Raw genomic sequence first — 22,677 nt, forward strand, 5'->3', positions numbered from 1 at the left:
AGTTGCTTAGGGCCTCTCTCTAATTTGCTGAGGCTGGATTTGAACTCTCGATCCTCCTGCCTCAGCCTCCCAAGCCCCTGATATTAGAGGTTGCACACTGCCCCTGGCTGGAGACTTTTAATGTTAGAGGCACTGAATTCTGCAGCCAAGAAAGCCTTAGTGTCCTTTAACCCAGAATTTCCTAAGCTTACTTAGTTGAACTAAGGAGACGCTTCCCACAGTTCTGTTAAGCCCAAGGAACTTGTGCTGGCCCAGGTGACCTGGAAGGGGTCTTCCTGCTGCAATAATCAATATTTTTTTTTAATTCTAACTTGTTATACCTGACAGCAGAAGGCATTTCAATTCCTAGTACACATACAGAGTTTTTCAAGTCTCTGGTTGTACCACAAGTAGAGTCACACCATTTGTGTCTTCATACATGTACTTAGGGTAATGATGTCCATCTCATTCCACTGTCTTTCCTACCCCCATGTCCCCTTCCTTCCCTGCCCCCCGCTTTTCCCTATCCTAAAGTCCCTCCATTCCTCCCATGCTCCCCCCCACCCCCATTATGGATCAGCATCCTCATATCAAAGAAAACATTCAGCCTTTGGTTTTGTGGGATTGGCTCACTTCACTTAGCATTACATTCCTACTCCATCCATTTACCTGCAAATGCCATGGTTCTATCCCCTTTTATTGCGGAGAGATATTCCATTGTGTGTATTTTTACCACATTTTCTTTATCCATTCACATACTGAAGGGCATCTGAGTTGCTTGCACAGTTGAGCTATTGTGAGTTGAGCTTCTATAAACATTAATGTGGCTGTGTCACTAGAGTATGCTGATTTTAAGTCCTTTGGCAGGGAGAACTGGGTAGAGGATGGGTGGGGACATACTTAGTGTGACAATAAGGTGATAGAAGTGGGGCTTGGGGTGGGGATTATGTCTAGACGGGGTTGAGATTAAGTTTTATAAACTATCCTGCCAGAGGACCACTAGGAACCTTGGGCGGGGCATTTATCTTGTGTGTGGGAGGTGCCATCCTGTCCTCGGGTGAAGTGACCACCTTCTGGTGCGTTTCCCGTTCCACCTCTCAGCAGACTGGTGCCTCTAGGTGACATCCTTTCTGACCTTAGCTCAGTAGCCGTGACCGGCGCAGTGCCTGACATCCACCTACTGGGCTTAAGTGGTGGCAGTGTTAGAGGTGGTGTTAGGGACCTGGTCCTCTGTCCTCTCTGTCTGTGGGTCCGAGTTGGGTGCCACTGAGCCGGCAGCAGGAGTCCCTCCGCTGCCCCAGGCCAGAGCGCTGATGCTGGTGGAGGAGACGGATTCTCTAGATTTCTTCAGTGACCTGGGCCGTCTCACCTGGTCACCACTGGTCCCAGCGCTGGACGTCCCTGTCCGCCCTCTTCTCTCCCAAAAGAGCACCTAAATGTGCTCATGGATAGAAGCTGAAGCATTGAAATGAGTCGGAGGCTTCGGTTCAACCCTAGAATAAAGGCTGTCGTTATTTTAGCAGCAACCAAACCCCTGCCGTCTTCAGCTGCTCCGGGGTGTGGACTGGCCATTAGTGCGCCATTGTGATTCCCTGCTGTCCCTGGTGTGGGCTCCCGGTTCCCTTGCAGCCCAGTTTGGGGGACTGGGCAAATGTGATTTTTGTGGTGACCTCCAGACGCCATCAAGCGAGTAAGGGCTTTCTGTGGCCAGTTTGTCGAGCCTGATGCTTGAAGCTCAGTGTTTTTGTTTCCGGCAGCCCCTTGGGGACAGAAGCAGATTGTTAGGAGACAAACCGTGAAAAAACTGTGTCAGGGAGGCAGGATGCTCACCCAGGGAGTGTGGTGGGTCAGGAGGACAGATGGACTTGGGGCAGGTTGAAGGAGACCCGGGGCTTTGCCGGGCTCAGTGTCACGGGTGGTAGGTGTGTCACCCAGGTGCTTGGCAGCCAGAGGCAGCCGAGTGCCTTTCATGGGCCTGTGCTGCCCCTGGGTTTGCGGTGGGCTGGGGAGGGGGTCCTGGGGCCCCTGCTCCCTCTGTGAGGTCCCCAGCTCACTGTCCAGCTGCAGAGGGACAAGAGGAGGATGCGCAGTCCCCGTTCTGTCTTGGAGTGCAGCGCCCTGCCGCTGACGGTGACGTGGCAACTTGGCTGGGGTCCAGAAGGACAGGTTCTGGGTCCGTCCGTCCCTTTTGGAAGATTTATTGGGCCACCTTTCATGCGGAGATGGATTCTCTCGATTTCTTCAGCGACCTGGGGCCATCTCACCCTGGCTGCTCAGTTGACCTTACAGTTGCCAACAGGAGGGCGTGAGTGCAGCTGAGGTCGGCTCGTGCTGGACTGCCCGCCATCCAGGGGTCCCTGCCGGGCTGGCCCCTTGTCACCAGGTTCCCCTAGTGTCCTCTCATAGCCCCTGGGGGCAAGTGCGCTACCTTTGCCCCACGGAGACCTGGCTTTTAGTGAGTGAAGAGGGAGTTATTTTATATGTGAGGTGAATCTTAAAGTCATCCTTCTGCCTCTTGCACCCCAAGAAGAGAAAAGAAGCTAAAATTGCCCCCCCCCAAAAAAAACGCAACTCTTATGAACAGGAAGTGCTTGTATTGTTGTAGGGGTCTCTTGAGAAAAGGAGTTAGAGAGAAGCAATAGGTTCTGATGGTAAGAGAAGCTGTCTGTAAGTTACGACGAGAAGAAAGTGGCTAAGTGGCCTCTACAGAGGCCGAGGAGCTGTGCTAAAACCTCAGCCTGAAGCACCGGGAGTGCAGCGTGGAGAGTCCTTTCTGGAAGTTTCTAGGCCCAGTGAGCAGCTGGAAGCTTTGGGCACCGTCTGGACCTGCACCAGTCTGACCCCATGCAGTGGTAGAGCGGGGTCCTTTGGGTCTGTGTTTGGGGAAGTGGGTGGCCCTCTCTTTGTCCTGTGCTTCAGCATAGAGGCTCATGCCAGGATCTGTGTTTTTTTTTTTTAAATTTTATTTATTCTAACTTGTTATATATGACAGCAGAATACAATTCAATATCTCTTACACAAACAGAGCACAAGTTTTCATGTCTCTGGTGGAACACAAAGTAGAGTCACACCATTTGTGTCTTCATACATGTACTTAGGGTAATGATGTCCATCTCATTCCACTGTCCATCCTACCCCCGTGTCCCTTCCCTTCGCCTCCCTTCCCTTTGTCTTATCTAGAGGTTTTTCCCATGGGTGTTTTGAGGGTTTCACACTCAGGACCAATCTTGGTCGCTGTCATGGTTTGAATCTGGAATGTCCCCTAAGGACTCAGGTACTGAAACTCTTAGCCTCTAGGCAGCAGTGTCCAGAGAAATGACTGGATCAGCAGAGCTTAGGCCTCGTCAGTGGCTTCTCTGTTGATGGCTGAACTAACTCCTGGGATCTGGTTGGAGGAAGTGGGTCACCATGACCTGACAGCTTTCTTCTGCCATGATGTTCAGCCTCACTAAGGCCCAGAGCAATGGAGCTGGCCAGCTATGGGCTGAGACATCTGAAACCAGGAGCTCAAATCAGCCCGTGCCCTCCAGGGGTTTGTGACAGGTGTATCTGTCGCAGTGGGTACAGCTGACTGGCCCTGACCTGACCGCCTGGAGGTCTGGCTCCTCTGGTCTCCTCTGATAGTTGGAGTGTACGTGGTGGGTGAGGCGGGAAGAGGAGGAGGAGGAATTAGCGTTCAGGGAAGATCTCGGCAGCTCAGTTGGTGGGAACGGCTGAGTGCACATGGTGGATCTCCTGGTGCCGGGCCTGGCTTGGTCCGAGTGGCCTTGTGCTCAGGGCCAGGGCCTAGGACTGGCTGACCACATGGAGTCCCACCTGTCTGTTCAGCACAGGCCACAGATGAGACCACTTGGAAAGGTGCCAGCGCAGGGGCCAGGCGCGGCGGTGGACCCTGAGCCAGCCATCTGGCCTGATTAGACCCAGAGGCTCAGTCCCCCACCTCCACATCAGCACTTGCGGATTGTAGCCAGCCCACTGAGGTCTAGGAAAAGGGGTTCCTTTGTTTCAGTTTCCAATTATATTCAAGAATAATTTCCATTTTCTGAACCGCTTGGTCATGAAATCGGACCTTGGAGAGAGGACCGCTGGACCCAGTGTTGTTGGTGGGCACTAAGGACCTCGTAGGGACAGAGAAGGCTAGTGATCTGGGAGACAAAAGAACTGTCAGCTTGCTGACGTAGCGATGGGTAAGAAAGACAGATATCAGACTGTAGTTAGGAACTGTTAAGATTATTTTAATTGTACTGTCACATGGTTTGAAAGTAAAATCCATTAATCCAAAGATGGTCATTCAGAAATCTGCTGTGCATTCTCTCCTTTCAGTTATGTTATTTTCTGTGTCTTTCTAGAATTTCTTCACGTATTTATAAACAAATTTGAAAATAGGTTACTAACCGTGACTGTCTTCCATTTACTAAAAACATCATATCCACTTTCCTGTGCCATGTTGTAAGTATTTAATAGGTCTTGACATTCTTCCACATGGGCACTAGAAGGTTCCTTACCTTTCCCTCCCCCTCCCCCCTTCATCCTTGTTCATACTTGTCTGGTGTCCCATTTAATTGATGTTCCATAGTTGATTTAAACAGTCTTCTATTGATGAACATTTGATCTATTTGCATATTTGGCTTTTATAAGCAGAACACTATGAGTCACATATTGCATTTCACATAATTTCAATTCACGAACATGCAAAAGCACCTTTAGATAAATTCCCAGAACCGGAGTTATCAAGTCCAGAGTACGTGCTGCTTCAGCTCAGGTTGATGTCACCCAGCGGCCCCACCCCGGGCTCAGCACCACCAGGGTGCGCTGGTGTGAGTGTGGGGCCTGTTCCTTTTTCCCATCCTCTCCCATGGACGTTGTGACTCCATCTTGGAGTCTTATCAGCCAGACGGGTGGAACGCGGTATCTGAGTGTGGCTTTAATCTGCAGGCCTCTGCTTATGAAGGAGGTGGTGCACCTTTTGTGTGATAAGAGCTATTTGAGTTTGTGGATTGTTGAACTTTTTCCCTACGGACTTCCAGAAACACTCTATCAGGGAAATAGACTTTTGATAAAACTTGCAAATACGGTTTCAAGGTCTTAGTTTCTGTTTTGGGGATCTTTTAGCTTGTTTTCCCATTTGCCTTTTAACTTTGATTTTTGCCAGTCGAACGTCAATCTTTGCTTTGTGGCCTCTGAATTTTGAGTCATAGGAGGGAATTTCCAACGCGGCTGTAGAATCAAATTGTTGCTTAAGATTCAGTTGGTTTTCTGTTTCCTAGATTTTGGATACAGCTGGAAAAGGAAAACCAATCCAGATTATTCAAATTACACTAGATTATCGTTTTCATGTACGTTTCTTTGGTCCTGTCTTCTTTGCTTACGCAACAAGATGCACTTACTACGTTTTCCATGTTCCATAACTGGAAAGAGGCTTGTCATCACCCCCGAAAGGAGGAACTGAGTGCGTGTTCTCCGTGGATGATGAGACTCATCAGAGGCCTGGGAGTGGCGTTGTGGGCCTGCTCCCTCATGCGCATCGTGGTGTGGACTGTGGACTGTCCTGGGAGAGATCTTCAGTTTCTCAGAGTGCCCCTGAGTGCGTCAGAATGCGGGTAGTGAATGCCCGTCCAGTGACCGTGGGAGTTGGTGACTCAGATGAGGATGACTTGGCCACTGAAAGTCAAATCACAAACAGATGCTTTTCTGTGCTTCTGGTTCCAATTTCTCTGGCAAGTAGTTATTAGATGTGCCGAGCCTCGTGCTCGTTACTCACAGAATCGTTTTGCTCTGTGTGTTTTCCGGGGACTCGGGGACTGGTACGAGGGGAGAGGTCCCGCGGAGCCCGTCCCCTGTGGGCTCTACAGCACCCTGTATTTATTTATCTTCCAGCCACGCAGTGCAGATGAGCACGCCGGTGCTTCACCCTGCTCCCTCTTACTCCCTCTCCCCCACCGTTTCTTCCCTTATCACTTCTTCAGAGGGGAGCAAGTTGAGGTGAAGCTGATAAAGTTCAGGATGGACAGCTTTGCTCAGGACGGTGACCAGGAAGCAACAAATTCCGGGACTCAGTGGAGGAAGAGATGCTAGTGACCATATGGGGCCCAGTGGTCAGAGGGAGGCTCCAGAGCGAGGTCCTGGTGTTGTGGTTTGGACCTGAAATGTCCCCCAGAGTCTTGTGTGTCAAGAGGTGGGGCTTTGGGGACATGACCAGCTCACGAGGACTCTGACATCCCCAGTGGATTGGACCACAGGTGGCTGGATGAACTGCGGGAAGGGGGCCTGGTTGGGGGAAGCTGGTCACTGGCCGCGTGTGGTTATCTTCTCTCTGGCCCCTTGCCTCTCTGTCCTTCCCAGCTCCCATGAGTGAGCATCTTTCCTTGATGTTTCTGCCCTGGAGCAGCCGTGGGCCATGCACTGACTCCTCCAAGGCCGATCCCAGAAGAGTCTTTCCTTCTCCAAGTTGTTCTTGTCAGGTATTTGGTCACAGCTATAATAAGCTGAGATATACCTGGTAACCGTGAAGAGGATGGGCAGGTGCTGCCAGTGGGCCAGATGCTTTGGAAAGGCCACGGAAGCTGGAGGCCAAGGGATGCTCATTGGATGAGGAACTCCAGAGGGTGTCGGAGAGTCTGCCAAGGCCAGTTCAGATGCCTGGCTGTGGGCTGAGAGGGGAGCGTTTTGCTCGGTTTCGAGAGGCAGTGTTGAATGGAGAGGCTGAGCCATGGGGAACCACTGTTCATTCAAGGGCTGTGTGCCCACGGATGTCCTAGTAAGCTAAGACAAAGTTGTCCTTGTATCTGCTGGCGTGGCGTTCACTTCCCATGTGACTTACCTCAGCCAACTGCAACACGTGGACTTTCAAGACAGTACTTTCTGGTTGAGAGCCACCAGGACAGCCAGGAGTGGCCTGGTGGTGGCGGTGGTGGTGGGTGGAGTGTACCGACGCCACGTGACCTCCATCTGCAGGGTTCTTCTCCAGAGAACCCATGGCTGCACCTAAGGCTGATGATACAATCCTTCAATCCCTAAACGCATCAGGACAAATGACAGACCTCGATGGGTGGCCAGAAGGATAGTGCTGGTAATCCGGGGCCTGGTGTTCCCTGCTTCTTTAATATCAGAACCCCAAGGCGGGAGCCGTTGGTAGGCCTGCTCGGGCTTGTCGTCTGATAACTGCGCTTGGAGTGGTGATAGGCAGAATTGCGGTTGAGACAAAGCCAGCACACATGCTCGTCCCCAGAGACTTTGCAGTATGACCTCCTCAGAGAGGCCAGCGGCACTGGTGTGTGGTGGCTGAGGAAGCTGGGTGGCCCTGTCGTTGCCCAAGGGAGGGCGGCGTGGAGGAGGTGGCCGACTGGCAGCACCGCCCCCCCCCCTGCCCGCCCAGCAAGCCCTATTCTTCATCTGGCCTTGACCTCTGTTTCCTCCTGGCTCGAGCTCCAGGTTTCTGAACGTTATGTGCTGTTTCCACCTGGAGTAACAGCTTCCAGGTGGGCTGGGGTCTTCCGTTCGGTTTTACGTTTGGTCACGTTTTGGTTTGACCGTTTGCAGTGGGATAGCCTGAGAAGTATTTATTTTTACCCATAAATCAGCATATTTACTTTTCCTTATTTTGGAATTTTGTTTTGGAAGATTGTGCAGCGTCCAGACGTTGATTAAGGATGTGATTTGGTTTGTGGGCAAATTATGGGTTCTAGATCCAGAGCATTCCTGTGGCTGTAGGCGAGTTTCTTTTCCTTTTTTTTTCCTGTCACTCATGGAGCCCAATTCTGAACCTTTTCTGAGCGGTGGGGAGGACAATACCTGTGTCCTTCAAAGGGCTGTGCTGGAGATAAGGTTGAATTAAAAGCTCTGACTGTTCCTGGGGAGGACAGAGCTATTTGATATGCGAATCAGTCCACCCACCCATTCAGCTGTTGTCCACCTGAGTTTACTGGGGGCTTCCTGAATGCCAGGGCATGTAACGGGCGGGACACACATACACGGATTCCATGCCACCCTCACAGAGCCACCAGGGAGACTTTAGCCCTTGTGAGGAGCAACAGAGGCACACAGGCTTCCGCACGCTGCCCACAGCTCCGTCCAGCATGAGACAGAGAGAGCTTCATGGGTCCTGGTGACAGCCCTAGGTGGCTTTCATCAGTCTTTCGGGGACTGTTGCTCTTTCTGGCTGTAGGTGGCATTGCCCACCCGAGCCCAGCAGAGGAAACTTTCACTCCAGTGCAGCCTTAGCGTGCCAGCCGCTGGGTGAGGCTTCCTCCTGGTTGGTCATTACAGGTGTTCTCGAGAGATTTCAAAATGGTATTTCTAGAAGTCTTCAGAGGTTGACCATAGATATTGGGGACAGGAAGAACTGGCAGGGGATGGGGTACATGAGCCTGGTATGAGGAAATGATGCTCCTAGGTCTGACTGCTGGAAGGGACCTATGTCACTTTAGAAAAATCCCTTGGGTCTTCATGCAGGCTGCCTGTTGGCTCATCTGGAAAATAAAAATCCATAGGAATAGTTATGGACTTAATCAAAGGAAAGCACCATTCAAACAAAACAAAAAGCACATCAGTTTAAGCTGGGCCTGATGGCACACTCCTGTATTAAATGTAATAGTGCTAAAGCCAGTTGCCATATAATATGCATCGACTACTCAGTATGTTATGTACAGTATGAAGGACATATTGTCTGGGGTCAAAAATACCCTATTTTTTCAGAAAAACATACGTTTGTGTTTATGTTACATGTAAGAGAGGATAATATAAAATTATTTTATTTGATCTGAGATTCATTATTTTTTTTGAGGGAAAGATTTAGTGTCTTTTAATAGTGTTTATAGTTATAATTAAAATTACATGCATCTCTCTTGTACCCCAGTTGTTTGAACGTTCCACTTTCTTTTTTCCTCCCCCCTTCTCTCCTTCTTTTTTGATTCCAGGGATTGAACCTGGGGCTGTTTAACCAGTGAGCCACACCCCCCAGCCCTTTGCATATTTTATTTTGGGACAGGGTCTTACTAAGTTGCTCAGGGCCTTGCTAAGTTGCCGAGCCTGGCTTTGAACTTGCGATCCTCCTGCCTCAGCCTCCCGAGCCACTGGATTACATGTGTGTGCCATCACTCCCAGCAAGGGTTCCTTCTTCTTGGTGAGTGAGTGATAGAGGGTGGGAGGCAGGGTAACCCTAAATCCTGAAAAAAGGGCACAGAGGGCCTTCTTATCAGGTGAGCATATCCATGTGGACCACCTGAAAGGCAACAGATGGTCACGCAGGTGACTGCATGTACATTGCTATACTGTCCCGAAGGGGTCGATAGTCAGCTGCTCGAGAAGCTGGGTTTACTTTGGGAATCAGCTTGAATGCCTGGGGTCTCTCCCCTGAAGCTGAAGTTAAACCTGCTATCAGAGTCACAGGTGGGGCTTGGAGGGGGTTCTTCAAGCTTGGGACAGAAACACTGCCCTGTGCTTGACTTGGGCTGAACCCTAGGTGCATCTGTCATCAGGGTGGGTGACGGAAAGTTGTCTGGGTCTGGTTGCATGGCTAGTGACTGGGAATGTGAGCAGCCTGGCTCAGAAGGAAGACTTTCCCATGAGACCAAACAGGTTGGGCCCACTGTGGGCAATCATGCATAAAGAGGCACTGAGAAGTGGGAGTTGGCAGAGACAAGCCGGTCAGAGCCCAGGAAATGTTCACCATCACCACAGGAGCAGAGGAGTGTATGTTGTGTACAGGCAAAATTCTGATGGATATTTGTGGCGGGGACTGGATGTCGCTTATCTGGGCTGTTAAATCAGCTGCTATTTAATGAAGTGTCTTTAAGGGCTTTTTGAGCAGCTTCTCACAAAATAGAGAAATTAGCTAGATAGCACAGAGGCTCCAAAGATAAAAGCAAGAGGCTAACTTACCTTAAAGGGATTCTGCTGTTAGTGAAAGTGGAGTAGCTTGAGAACAATTTTTTTTTTCACAAAAGAGATCTATCAAAGCTGAACCAAGAAAAAAAAATTGGTGGCAGGGGTTGGGGGACAACGGACCAGGATCTTGAAGGAGAAGGGGAACCTACTGGTCAAACCTGATGTTCTGTAGTGCTTTTCCTTTTGGGGAATTTGCTGGTTCATAAGAGACTTGGGGTGGATAGGTAAAGAAACCCTGCAGAAATGGCATCCCCAAACCTGGGGCTGTGAGTGGAGCTTGTCACATCTTGTGGAGCAGGGAGACAGGGCTTGAGGTGACAGCTGTGAAGGCAGAGCGTGCATGGGAGACCAAGACCTGAGGAGGGGGCAAGACTGTTAAGGGGAGCCCTGAGACCCCTCTGCTACCGTCTCCAAGGTATTCACTGAAGCAAAGAGAAAACTATCCTTCAAGGCTGAGAGCTGTCAGTGTGAGGGCTCAGCAGTAGCCAAAATAGGAATTCAAGGCCTGATAAGCATCTCAGATTTTCTGTTAGGGCCTGGTCCCAAACTGAGCCTAAGAGTACATTTGAAATAGGGCAGCCCTCATGAAAGGTGGAAACTCAGCCTTGAACCAGTTTAATTCAAAGCAGATTACATTAATCTGTTCTTGCTCCAACTGCTTGCCAAACCCAGAAATAAACCCTGCGTGGGATGATAACATCAGCCAGAGCCTCAAATTGTTTTGTTAATTTTTGATACACCATGTCTGGCATTCCATAAAAAATTAACAGGTATGCAAGGAAGTAGGGTTTAATGATTGAAAGAAGAAGAAAGGGAGTGAAAACCAACCAAGGGACCAGGAACAGGTGGTCTAGATGTTGGAATAACTAGATACAGATTTAAAAAGCCCCAGTCATTAATATATTCAAGAAAGTCGATGAAGAATGGGAAATTTGAACAAGCAAAATGGAATGGATTAAAAAAAAAAAGGATTTCTGTGGGAGTTCTGAGAATGAAAAATAAAAGAAATGAAGAATGTGAAGTAGGTGATTTTGATAGCAGATTGGAAAATAGATGATTATTGAACTCTTCCATGTAGGTCGATAGGAGACATCAGAGTGAGGCACACAGAGAAAAAGAATGGAAAAGGAGACTGTAAGTAACAACGGTGGAACTCAGAGAGCCTGGGACAGAAGCATTTTTTGAAGGGGCATTGGCAACGAATGGTCCAAATTAAGACATTAATTCAGAGATTCAGACTTTGCAAACTCGAGAAACATCACAAATGCAAGTAAAACCACACCTGCCGCCACACCGTAAAGCCAGAGCAGAAAGAGAAAATGTTAAAAAGCAGCCGGAGGAAAAAAACGGTGGTCAAGCAGCAACTCCATGGCCGACAGCTGATTTTTTAACAAAATAATAGAAATCGGAAGACGATGAAATGACAATTTTAAAACAACAGAAGATAGTGACTGTCTATATCTAGAATTCTCTCCAGTCTATTCCCAGTGGAAAAATGTTGAAAAATGAAGGTGACCGAAGGCCATTTTCAGACAGAGAAAAGCAGAGAGAATTTGTCACCAAAAGATGTAGGTTAAAAGAAATAACTTAGTATTCTTTAGACAGTGGGGAAAAATGGTCCTAGATGGGAAATGGAAATGGAGGAAGGAGTGAAGGTAGATAGACAGTAGAGATGTGGATGATCCTAAGGGGGTGTTGGCAGCATGACAATCAGAACACCTTGTAGGGTTCTACCTAGACAGAATCACAATGTCGTCATAAGACGGGCATTGCAGGGAGGCCCGGGTGCAGGTCCTTCCATTGTTAGAGAAGTTGTCAAAGCAGTAATTTGTTGGAATTCACACTGTCATCTCCAGAGTCACCCCTAAGTAATAGTAATGTGTAATTCATGTGGCAACGGAGGGGAGATTGAAATGACAAGGAGTACTTGACGAATCCACAAGAAAGCAAGAAAGGAGAGGGAACAAAACAGGTGGATTGAATAGAAAGAAAATAGTAACATGGCTAGTTTCCACTGCAACATGACGTCTATAAAACACAACCAGCTGTTCCGCTTCATGGGCAAGGATCGGCAAACTGGACAGTTAGAACAGGCTTCTTAGGGTGGTCGTGGTTTGGAATATGAGGGTGTCCCTCAAAAGCTCCTGTGAACTCATTCCTTAGAGGAAGGAATGCAGACACAGAGGGCTGGAAGTGAAGGAATGGGAGAGAGACACACGCAGACCTGCCAAGCTCGAGGAGGCCGGGGTAGTGCTCCGCCAGCATCAGGTGCAGTAGGCTCAAGGCGGAGAGCATCACTGCACACAGACTCTTCACAGGGGCCAAGGAGCCGTTCCTGGGAAAGGCAGGTCCTAGGAAGGCAGCCACGAAGGGATGGGGCTGCCTCTTCACACCGCCGAAATGCTCAGGGAGTTTCATCAGTGGGCTCCCAGCTTCCTCCACCCCTAGGCACGGTGCACACCTCCCCAGAAGCTTGGATGAAAGCTGCTTGGCTGCTGAGCTACTTGGATGGTTTTCTTTTTTTTTAAAAAAAAGAACGACTGTTTTGCATTTGTCTGGATTCATTTTGATGGATTTGCAAATAGCATTTATACTAAGAGGCATCTGTCACTTAAAAAATTAACAGTTGAAGTCGGGTGTGGTGGGCTCGAACCTGTAGTCCTCCCTGCGCAGGAGGCTGGGGCAGGAGGACCACTGAGCCCAAGCTGCAGACCAGCCTGGGCAACACAGGGAGACTCCATCTCAAAAAAAACAACAACAACAAAAAATTAGCAGTTGTAATTGGTTATCTTCCATCTTTTCAAGAAATGGCCCAACAATGAGGAGTGTGTTGTATAATTGGTGGTGTGCCTGTGTGTTTCTGTGGTGCCACCGTTAGACCTCACGACGTGTCGAAGTGTATTCATTGAATATGGACAATGTTCAAGAAAGGCGGTGGAGTTAAGAAAGTTACGGAACAGCTTGTACCCTGTGATCCCACTTGAGTTAAAAACGTACAGACTTACATTCATGCAGAAAGACGTTTGGAAGAATACAACCCAAATATAAGTAATGTTGTTGGAGCCATGGGATAATGGGTGATTTTTATCCTATCGGTATTTTTTTTTTCTTCAATGAACATTTATTGCTGATATCATACAAATAAAAGCTATTTAAGAGGCAAAAAAAATTCTCGTCATATGATACTAGCTATTTCTACCAGAGGAATCTGTGCCTTCTTTTAATCTTGATCCATATCCAATTGAATTTCACATGGCGTTTAATATCCTTCTCTGAATGTCATTTCGAGTAGAATTTTCTATATTCCTGTGTAGCGGAGTGTCTGCTATTTTGAGTGATCTGGCCCATTTCTGTGTCGTTCCTCGCTTTTCCTGTGCCCATTTCAATGAGGCGCTGTTCCTTCAGCGTGGTCGTCAGTGCTAGGAACGTTGTGTGCTGTGGGAGCCATCCCTCAGCTGGGCACAGCTCACCTGGGGCACCCCCATTTTGCAGATACCATTCCCTGGAGCTTTAGTTCATGTTTTTTTTTTTTTTTTTTTGCGCTGGGGATTGAACCAGGGGTACTTTGTCACTGAGCCACAACCCCAGCCCTTTCCATTTTTTTGTTTGAGACAGGGTCTCGCTAAGTTGTCCAGGCTGGCCTCCACCTTGTCATCCTCCTGCCTCAGCCTCCTGAGTCACTGGGCTTCCAGGCGTGCACCACTGGACCTGGCTAATTCATGATGAATCCTGGCTGAATGCTGCCAGTGTATTCTGCACTTTCCTGTCCTTTTTCTTCGTCTGGGTTTAAAGTGGTGCTGGATGATGGTGGGAAGCTTCATGGTGGCTTTAGTACAGCATTAGACATTCCAGGGATTCCAAAGATGGTGTCTGGAGGGAAGGGGGATCTTCAGGTGTCTGTCTGGGCTGCCCGCATGCTGCGGAGGTAGAGCTCATTCTGAATGCAAATGATGGAGAGCACTGGCAAGTAAGTCACTTCCTTTGCAAATTAATAGTTTTATTGATTAACGGCCTGCCCTGGCCTGGAGTTCACCTACCCTGGCTTGGAACTTCGGGAGGCTCTCGTGGTCCACTTGGCCTTTCAAGCTGAAAGTGAGGAAGGCTAAGGATTAATAGGGAACGATCGATACTTGCACGATGAACTCACACCTGGTGCGCCTTGGTGAGCTCGGAGCTCACGGATCTGTAATGTGGAGGCTGTTGCAGAGTGAGAGGTCATTCGCTGGGTAAGGCGTTGTTTAACAATGCCGCTGCCGTTCTTACTCTTTATAAACCCTTTATCCAGGTTAAACGCTTTATAGGTATTGATTAATGTACTCCTCCTCTCAGTGACACCGGCTTTCCTTGTGTTTACAAACGAAAACACCGTTGTCTGCAGTTTATAAAGCATGGATTGATTGGTTCTGTGCAGTAGCCACGGGGGGTCCTGTCACCCTGGTTTATTGACAGGAAGCAGGTGTGCAGAGGTGGATGGCTGGCCCTCGGTCGCCAGCTGCTGAGCAGTAGGTGGAGGCAGCCCCTGAGCTTTTTTTTTTAATTTTGGATTGAGGGTCCCTTCTTCACATTTCCCACCTGCTGCTTGGGCTTTGGCAGTTTTACAAGTCAACGGAAGCGGGATTTGAACTCTCTCCCTGCAGGGAAGCCCAGTTCATGTTCATCAGTCTTTTTTTGTTGTTGATTTTCTTGTATTGAGGATTGAAGCCTGGCATCACAAATGCCAGGCAAGCACTGAACTACATTCCCAGCCCTTTTAAACAATTGTTTTACAGTCGAGCTTTGCTCAGTTGCCCAGGCTAGCCTCCCACCTGTGCTCCCTCGGCCTAGGACTCCTCAGTAGCTGAGATTACAGGTGTGCCCGGCTTCATTAGTCATTTGAGGCACTTGTTCAATTCAATTTGTTTCTCTCTAAATGTTCTTGTTCCTCCTCCTCCTCCTGCTCCTCCTTCTTCTCCTCCTGCCCTTTCCCCTGCTCCTCTCTGTTTCTTTACTTTTAATTTCTAACCACTGATACTAGTTTTCTATTTTAGTGACAGATAGTCTCCTTTTTTTTTTTTCTTATGGTACTTGAGATTGGACCCAGGGGTGCTCTATAACTGTCACATGCTCCGTCCTTTTTATTTTTCTTTTGAGGCAGGGTCTTGCTAGGTTGCTGAGGCTGGCCTCCCAAGTTCCGATCCTCTTGCCTCCGCCTCCAGACTCACTGGGATTACAGGTGTAGCCACCATGCCCGACAGAAATTCTTTTAACTAAACTTATTTTGTATTATTTAACTGACAGAAAACAAAAGTGATAAGCAGCAAATAATATAGATAGACTGTGGTTGAGGCAAAGCGGCAGAGGGCATTGAAGTGACTGAAGTTTTGGAAACCCCCCGTCATCGTATGCATTTTAGATATGATTGTCTTCTAGGTCTGAGACCTGCAGGGTTTAATGCTTGGGTCCTGAGACATTGCTCAGAGTCACTGTGTCTAATTTCGATAATGATTTTACTTATAATAGAGGAGTTCTTGATGTAGACCCTCAGATGGAAGACGGGTGGGAGCCCTAGGGCAGATTTGCAGACCACAAACATCTTGGGCACTGTGGTACCTACAGAAACCATGATTACTCCTGATGCTGTCCTGAGATTTCAGCCTCAGGATGCGGTGACATTTATTGCATATTTCTCTAGAAATCCGACTGCAGTCCTGCATGTTGCTGTTTACAAGAGGGGATGCTGGGACTGGTGGAGCCTTGTGGGAGGACTGCAGAGCCCTTGTCCGTTCTAGGGAGGAGCTTGCTTTCCCTCCTGCCTCAGCCTCAGAACTGCTGCGGGACCAGGGCTCCTGACAGCTCGGGCCGTTCCCTGGGATGGGTGAGGTCCATCGACAGGTGGTGGTGCCCCTGACTCTGCTGGATTCTTCCAGTAACAGAGAACTTACCACCTAAGAAAGCAGCATAATCCTGTTTCTGGGCAGCCTCCCTGTTGGATACCTTTATGTGGAGGTGACAGATATCTGCATGGGGGGGTGGGTATCGGGGACTGAACCCAGGGGGACACTCAACCACTTTAACCACTGAGCCACACGCCCAGCCCCTTTTTTTTTATTTTTTATTTTGAGATAAGAAAATGGGTCTTGCAAAGTTACTTAGGCCCTTGCTAAGGTGCTGAGGCTGGCTTTGAACTCACGATCCTCCTGCCTCAGCCTCCCGAGTCACTGGGATGACAGGTGTGCATGCCACATTCTGCTAAGTGTCTGCATCTGGCTCCAGAGGAGCTCAGAGCCAGCTCCAGGGGTTCTGCTGCCAGAGGTGACGGGGCATGAGGAGGCTTAGCAATGGGGGAGAAGCAGGGTGACTCTGGGCTTGAGGAGGCTCTTCCTTGACCTCAGGATTTCCGTCGACAGGGTATGAGTGCCCAGGATATCAAGTAGACCCGAGTTCAAGTTCGACTCAGGAATTGAAGCCTACCAGGAATGTGGCGGGCTCCCTCCCAGATGGGCACCTCCAGGAAGGAGCTCCTCTGTTCCTGGACCCACCCAGCCTGGCCTGTGTCCTCCAGTGACCTGGTTTCCATAAATCAGTGGGGGAGGTACATTGCAGCTGGTGAGGTCACGGACTGAGTGAGCCGGCAAGAGCTCAGGGTGGAGAACCGGACTTGAGACATGTGGCTTTGCGACTTCTTTCTCATAGTGAACTTTCGTCCCCTGCCTTCTCTAACCTGTTCAAAAGGTGAGCGAGCAGTGGCTGGTTCAGTACCATCCAGAGCATCCTCCAGGCCCTGAGAGATGGAGCCCCATTTTCTCATCTGGCCCAGCAGACTGTTCACTGAGGACAGGGTTTGTTTTCTACCCTGCACCCGAGGATTTGCAGCTGCCCGTGGAAACCTCTTCATCATTTGGTTTCTGAGTCATTACCTGTGACTTCAGAGGCAGCAGTAGCCATTTTCAAAACCCATTTATAGGCTTACAGCCATGTGATGTCTTAAAATCGGGGTTTATCTGAGTTTTTGTCACTATTTAATTGTTCTCTTTTGTAATCTGTTAATTTTCCCCAAATTTTAACTGGCGGTTTACAGCTCTGAATTAGTTTCTTTGTGTCCTCTCTTTTTTTTTTGTCTTTTCCATACAATTTCACAACTGTCAGATGTGGGTGATTATAATGGCAATGATCTTCTAAAAATAATATCCAGGATCTACACAAAAACTTAAAATCATTGTGAAGATACCAGTAGAAAACCAGTGTCGTTATATTTCAAAGTTTTTACAAAAGTCTGGCTGTGCTTGTTCTTTTAGTAAAAGTCAGAAAATATGAATTCACAACATAGAAAACTTTATCTGGAAATTGCTGTGTTCTTTGGCGCTAACCTCAGTTTCTTCATCTGCAAAAGGAGAGAGTGTCCACGTGTTCTACAAGGCCATATGTGGTCGAATGAGAGTAGGTGCTTACAGAGAATGCGGCAGACAGGTGCTAAGGGAAAGGTAGGTTTTATTATTCCTGCCATTAACGTGCCACTTCCTTCACTTCTGGTTCTCCTTTCTCAGGGATCCCCCTTGTGGGCTGTCTAGAAGACAGCGTCTTGTCCTGGGTTGTTGCTTTCTATGACTGCGGTCTCTTGGGCCGGTCATTCCATGCACAGCTGTATTTCCGGGACTCCTGAGTAGCTGGCCCCTGGTCTTCTGAGCAAACATCAGTGACAGTAACAGTGATGGTGATGGGAGCCTGTCCTTAGCCTCCTGCGAGGTTGGACTTGTCAACTCTCAGCACGGCTGTGTGAGCCCTATCTCTGCGGTGCAGCAGCTGGCCCTTCATTGGCAACAGGGGCTTGTGCCACTGAAGGACAGGGTGCCACGGACATTAGGGAAGGAACCTCAAGCCATGGCCAAGCAGCAGCCTCACCCTGTGGAACCGAGAACACTGGACAAGGACTGTTGAGAAAACTCTCTGAGAGTCCTGTTCGGGGCAGGTCTGCAAAACCAGAATCAGATTCAAGGAAGTTGGAAGGTGAAGGTAGAGAGGACTTGGGGATTTTAGAGAGGTGCCTGCATTTGTTCCCGAAGACAGAGGGACATGAGCTCATTTTTTAAAAGAAGGGAGTGGCCATTGAATTAGAGAAACTGCAGGTGGGGGGCACCAGTCTCTTGAGAGGGTTCAGGGACCCCAGGGACAGAGCATGGAGAGAGGGAGGTGTACTGGGGCTCTCTGGGTTCCAGTGTGAGGATGGCACATCAGTGTGCTTTCTAGTGTTGTCCTTACTCTTTTAGAAGAGGGGAATGGACATTTATTGAACATCTACTTGGTATTAGGCATGAATTAGGATGGTCTTATATGAGCCGCACGAGAATTGTGAAATGATTTGCTCATTTTTTTCCCCCCTGGGGATCAATCCTGGGGCCTTGTGCATGCTAGGCAAGCTCTCCACCGCTGAGCTTCATCCCAGGTCTTTGTATTTCATTTCGAGGCAGGATCTCAGTAACTTTTCCAGGGTGGCCTAAAGCTTGCAATCCTTCTGCTTCAGCCTCCTGAGTTGCTGGGATCAAACACAGGTTTCACCACTGAACCTGGCTTACCTTCCATTTCCAAAATGTTGGGCAGGTGGCTTAAACATATGAAAAGATTTATTGAAAAATTTCCTACTATCTGTGGTCCTCATTTATACAGATTTCCCACTCTCCAATATTCAATCACTTTTATTATTTTCTTATATACACTTTGCAAAGTTTTAAGCATGTATGATCACATATGAAAAATATATCATTATTTACCTTTTATGCCCAGGCTGTAGATTCTGGGTACATTATCTTACATCTTGCTTTGTTTCCTTCATAGTTTGTCTTGGGAATTCCCCAGTGTCAGTTTTCAGGGAGTGGGCTAGTGTTTTTTTTTCAGTTTGTTTGTTTGTTTTGTTTTGTTTTTGTTTTTTAAGCTGTATAGCTTTGACTGGACTGAACAGACCTACCAGGTATTTCACTCAATGTCAATAAATAGATATTTGTGTTGTTTCTTGTCACTTTGTATGAACGATCCAGGGATAAATACCCTTATATGTGCCTATTTTACACATGTGATCATACATTTGTAAGATGAATTCCCAGAAGTGAAGCCGCTGGGTTAAGGGGTTTGCATTTGCAATTCTGAGTGGTTATTGCCAGTGCTCCTCCTGACGATGGGGCCAATGAACACACTCATCAGCATACACCAGGGTCCTGTTTCTCTGCAACTTGACCAACAGAGTATATTGTCAACATTTTTTCTAGATTTCTGCCAGTGTACTAGGTAAGAAAATATCCTATAGTCATTTTAATTTGCATTTCTTTTATTATTGGTGAAACGGAATATGTTCTCCCATATTGTATCTGAGTTGTTTGCATTCATTTCTTTGTATCTCTTCATTCTCCTCTCCTGCTTTCCTGTCAGATCATCTTTTGGATCATGCTGTTAAATCTATCAACCTTTCCTTTTGCAATTTCTGGATTTAGAGTTATAGTTAGGAGGCTATTCCAAAGTTAAAAAGGAATTCTCCTCTATGTTACTTTTAGGACTTAAAAATAAAAACCAGGGTATTTTGATTTGCATTTCTCTAATTGCTAGCAATGATGAACATTTTTTCATATATTTGTTGATTGATTGTATGTCACCTTCTGAAAAGTGTCTGTTCAGGTCCTTGGCCCATTGATTGATTGGGTTATTTATTTTTTTGGTGCTTAGCTTTTTGAGTTCTCTATATACCCTAGAGATTAGTGCTCTATCTGATGTGTGAGGGGTAAAGATTTGCTTCCAAGATGTAGGCACTCTATTCACCTCACAGATTGTTTCTTTTGCTGAGAAGAAACTTTTTAGTTTGAATCCATTCAATTTATTGATTCTTGATTTTAATTCTTGCACCATAGGAGTCTAATTAAGGAAGCTGGGGCCTAATTCCATAAGATGGAGACTAGGGCTTACTTTTTCTTCTATTAGACGCAGAGTCTTAATTCCTAGGTCCTTGATCCAGTTTGAGTTTTGTGCATGGTGAGAGATAGGGGTTTAATTTCATTTTGTTGCATATGAGCCTGGCTTACCTTCAATTTGTTGAAGAGGCTATCTTTTCTCCAATGCATGTTTTTGGCACCTTTGTCTAATATAAGATAACTGTAATTTTGTGGATTAGTCTCTGTATCCTCTATTCTGTACCATTGGTTTACCAGTCTGTTTGGTGCCAATACCATGCTGTTTTTGTTACTATTGCTCTGTAATATAGTTTAAGGTCTGGTCTAGTGATGCCACCTGCTTCACTCTTCCTGCTAAGGATTGCTTTAGCCATTCTGGGTCTCTTATTTTTCCAGATGAATTTCATGACTGCCTTTTCTATTTCTATGAGGAATCTCACTCCAGTCAGAATGGCAGCTATTATGAAGACAAACAATAATAAGTGTTGGCAAGGATGTGGGGGGAAAGGTACACTCATACACTGTTGGTGGAACTGCAAACTGGTGCAGCCAATATGGAAAGCAGAATGGAGATTCCTTAGAAAATTGGGAATGGAACCACCATTTGACCCAGCTATCCCTTTCCTCGGTCAATACCCAAAGGACTCAAAAACAGCAAACTACAGGGACACAGCCACATCAATGTTTATAGCAGCACAATTCACCATAGCTAAACTGTGGAACCAACCTAGATGCCCTTCAGTAGATGAATGGATAAAAATATGTGGCATTTATACACAATGGAATATTACTCAGCAATAAAAGAGAATAAAATCATGGTATTTGCAGGTAAATGGATGGAGTTGGAGGAGATAACCCTAAGTGAAGTTAGCCAATCCCCAAAACACAAATGCCAAATGTTTTCTCTGATATAAGGAGGCTGATTCATAGTGGGATAGGAAGGAGGAGCATGGGAGGAATAGATAAACTCTAGATAGGGCAGAGGGGTGGGAGGGGAAGGGAGGGGGCATGGAGTTAGAAATGATGGTGGAATGTGATGAACATCGTTATCCAAAGTACTTGTATGAAGACACCAATTGGTGTGAACATACTTTATATACAAACAGAGATATGAAAAATTTGTGCTCTATATGTGTAATAAGAATTATAATGCATTCTGCTGTCATATATAAATAAAAAAATTAATAAAAACCAGGATTGGGTTGTAGCTCCATGGTAGAGCGCTTGCCTAGCATGTGTGAGGCACTGGGTTAGGAATCTTAGCACCACTTATAAATAAATAAATGTCCATTGACAACTAAAAAAAAATATTAAGAAAAAAATAAAAGCCAAACACAATGTTTGCATCCTTTATCCAGGTGGAATTTATCCTCTGATGTGTTGTTGATCTAGCTGTGTTTTCCCAGAGACTTACCCAGTTCTGGCATCACTTGTTGCCTGATCTTTTACCCCTGATTGGAAGTGCCACCTTTATCCTGCACTAGCTCCCCACTTGCATTTGGGCCCCCTGTTGGACTCCATTGTCCTATCTTCCTATTCTTTCAATTATTATTCTTTTAAATGATTTATTAATTATTGATGCTTTCTATATTCATTTATATCTAATATGATTTTTCATTCTTCTCCATGATTTTTTTTGGTTTTACTTCTTTGGTTAATTTTTCCATTTTAGTTCTAGAATTAAGCTTCTCTAGTTTTAAAAAATGTGGTATTTTTATTCAGAGCATGAAAAGTGTGTACCTTGGGGAGACTCGACATCCTCCTGGTGTTGAATCTTCCTGTCTCTGATCATGATACATCTTCCCACTGGTCAAGTGTTCCTTAGTGTCCAGCCTGGTTTTAAACTTTTCTGCAGAAAACTTTACAAATTGCAATAGCATTTATTCCTGGAAACTTGATCTTTTTTTAGGAGCTACAGTAACTAGGCTCTTATTTACATTGTGCAATAATATTATTTGCAGATAGCCCTTATTGTACCCCTCTTTTCCATTAAGAGGAAGTCTCTAGTCCTTTCTGAATCTGTTATCTGGCTACTCGAGCTAGTACCTCCAGTGGAGTCGAAGCAAGGGTCTCTCCATGTCTTTTCTGGGCCTTCCATCTGGTGCTTCTCTATGAAGCCTGGTCAGGATAATTAATGACAACGAATTTCTGATCCTGAGCTGTATTTACGCTTCCTAATTAAAGCACCCCGATCCCGCTGCTCTCTTGGTTGATGCTGGCCTTGCCTGCGCTGCGAGCGGATTCTGTACCGAATGTCTTATGCACACAGCTGACCTTTCTCTTCCTCTCTCTCAGGCTTCAGTATCAGTGTTACATTGCTGCTTCTAAAGAATCATGTATTTTTGTTTTCCACTCTTCTGGGAAAGCATAAAAATGGCTTTGGAATTACTGGCCATAGTTGATGACCTCCGTGGAACCGGCTCGGTGCTCTTTGAGGGGTGATTCTTTGAAGATCTTTTTTTTTTTTTCTGTGAAATTTCGTCAGTTCAGGTAGCTTTGATAGGATGTTTTGGTGCTGTAAATTGTATTTTTCCTAGAAACTTTTCATCTCATCCAGAATTTAAAATGCATTTGTATGAAGTGGAACAAAATAGTCCTTTATGGATTGAATTGAAAGAAAAAAAAATGACTTTATTTTTTGGAACAGTTTTAAGTTTTCAGCAAAATTCCCCAGAGGCTACTGAGATTTCCCCAGGTGTCCCCTGCCCAGGTCTCCCTCCCCTGCCCTTTGCGCCCCAGTGGGACACTGTTTAAAATAGACGAGCCTGCACTGAAATCATGACCCCAAGCGCACAGTTTACTTTGGGGTTCACTTTGGGTGCTGTGCCGTCTGTGGGTCTGGACCAGTGTGTAAGGACGCGTCTTCAGCAGTATAGTGTCACACAGAGTCATTTCCCTGCCCTAA

General features: G+C 46.8%; 1 protein-coding gene across 4 annotated transcripts in view; it reads left to right on the forward strand.

Moving 5' to 3' along the window:
- The window catches only part of Ldlrad4 (low density lipoprotein receptor class A domain containing 4), a 353,541-nt gene that overhangs the window by 73,138 nt on the left and 257,726 nt on the right, over positions 1–22,677 (forward strand). The gene's annotated exons all lie outside the window — the stretch shown is intronic.

The sequence above is a fragment of the Ictidomys tridecemlineatus genome, chromosome 13, assembly GCF_052094955.1.
Source record: "Ictidomys tridecemlineatus isolate mIctTri1 chromosome 13, mIctTri1.hap1, whole genome shotgun sequence".
NCBI lineage: Eukaryota > Metazoa > Chordata > Mammalia > Rodentia > Sciuridae > Ictidomys > Ictidomys tridecemlineatus.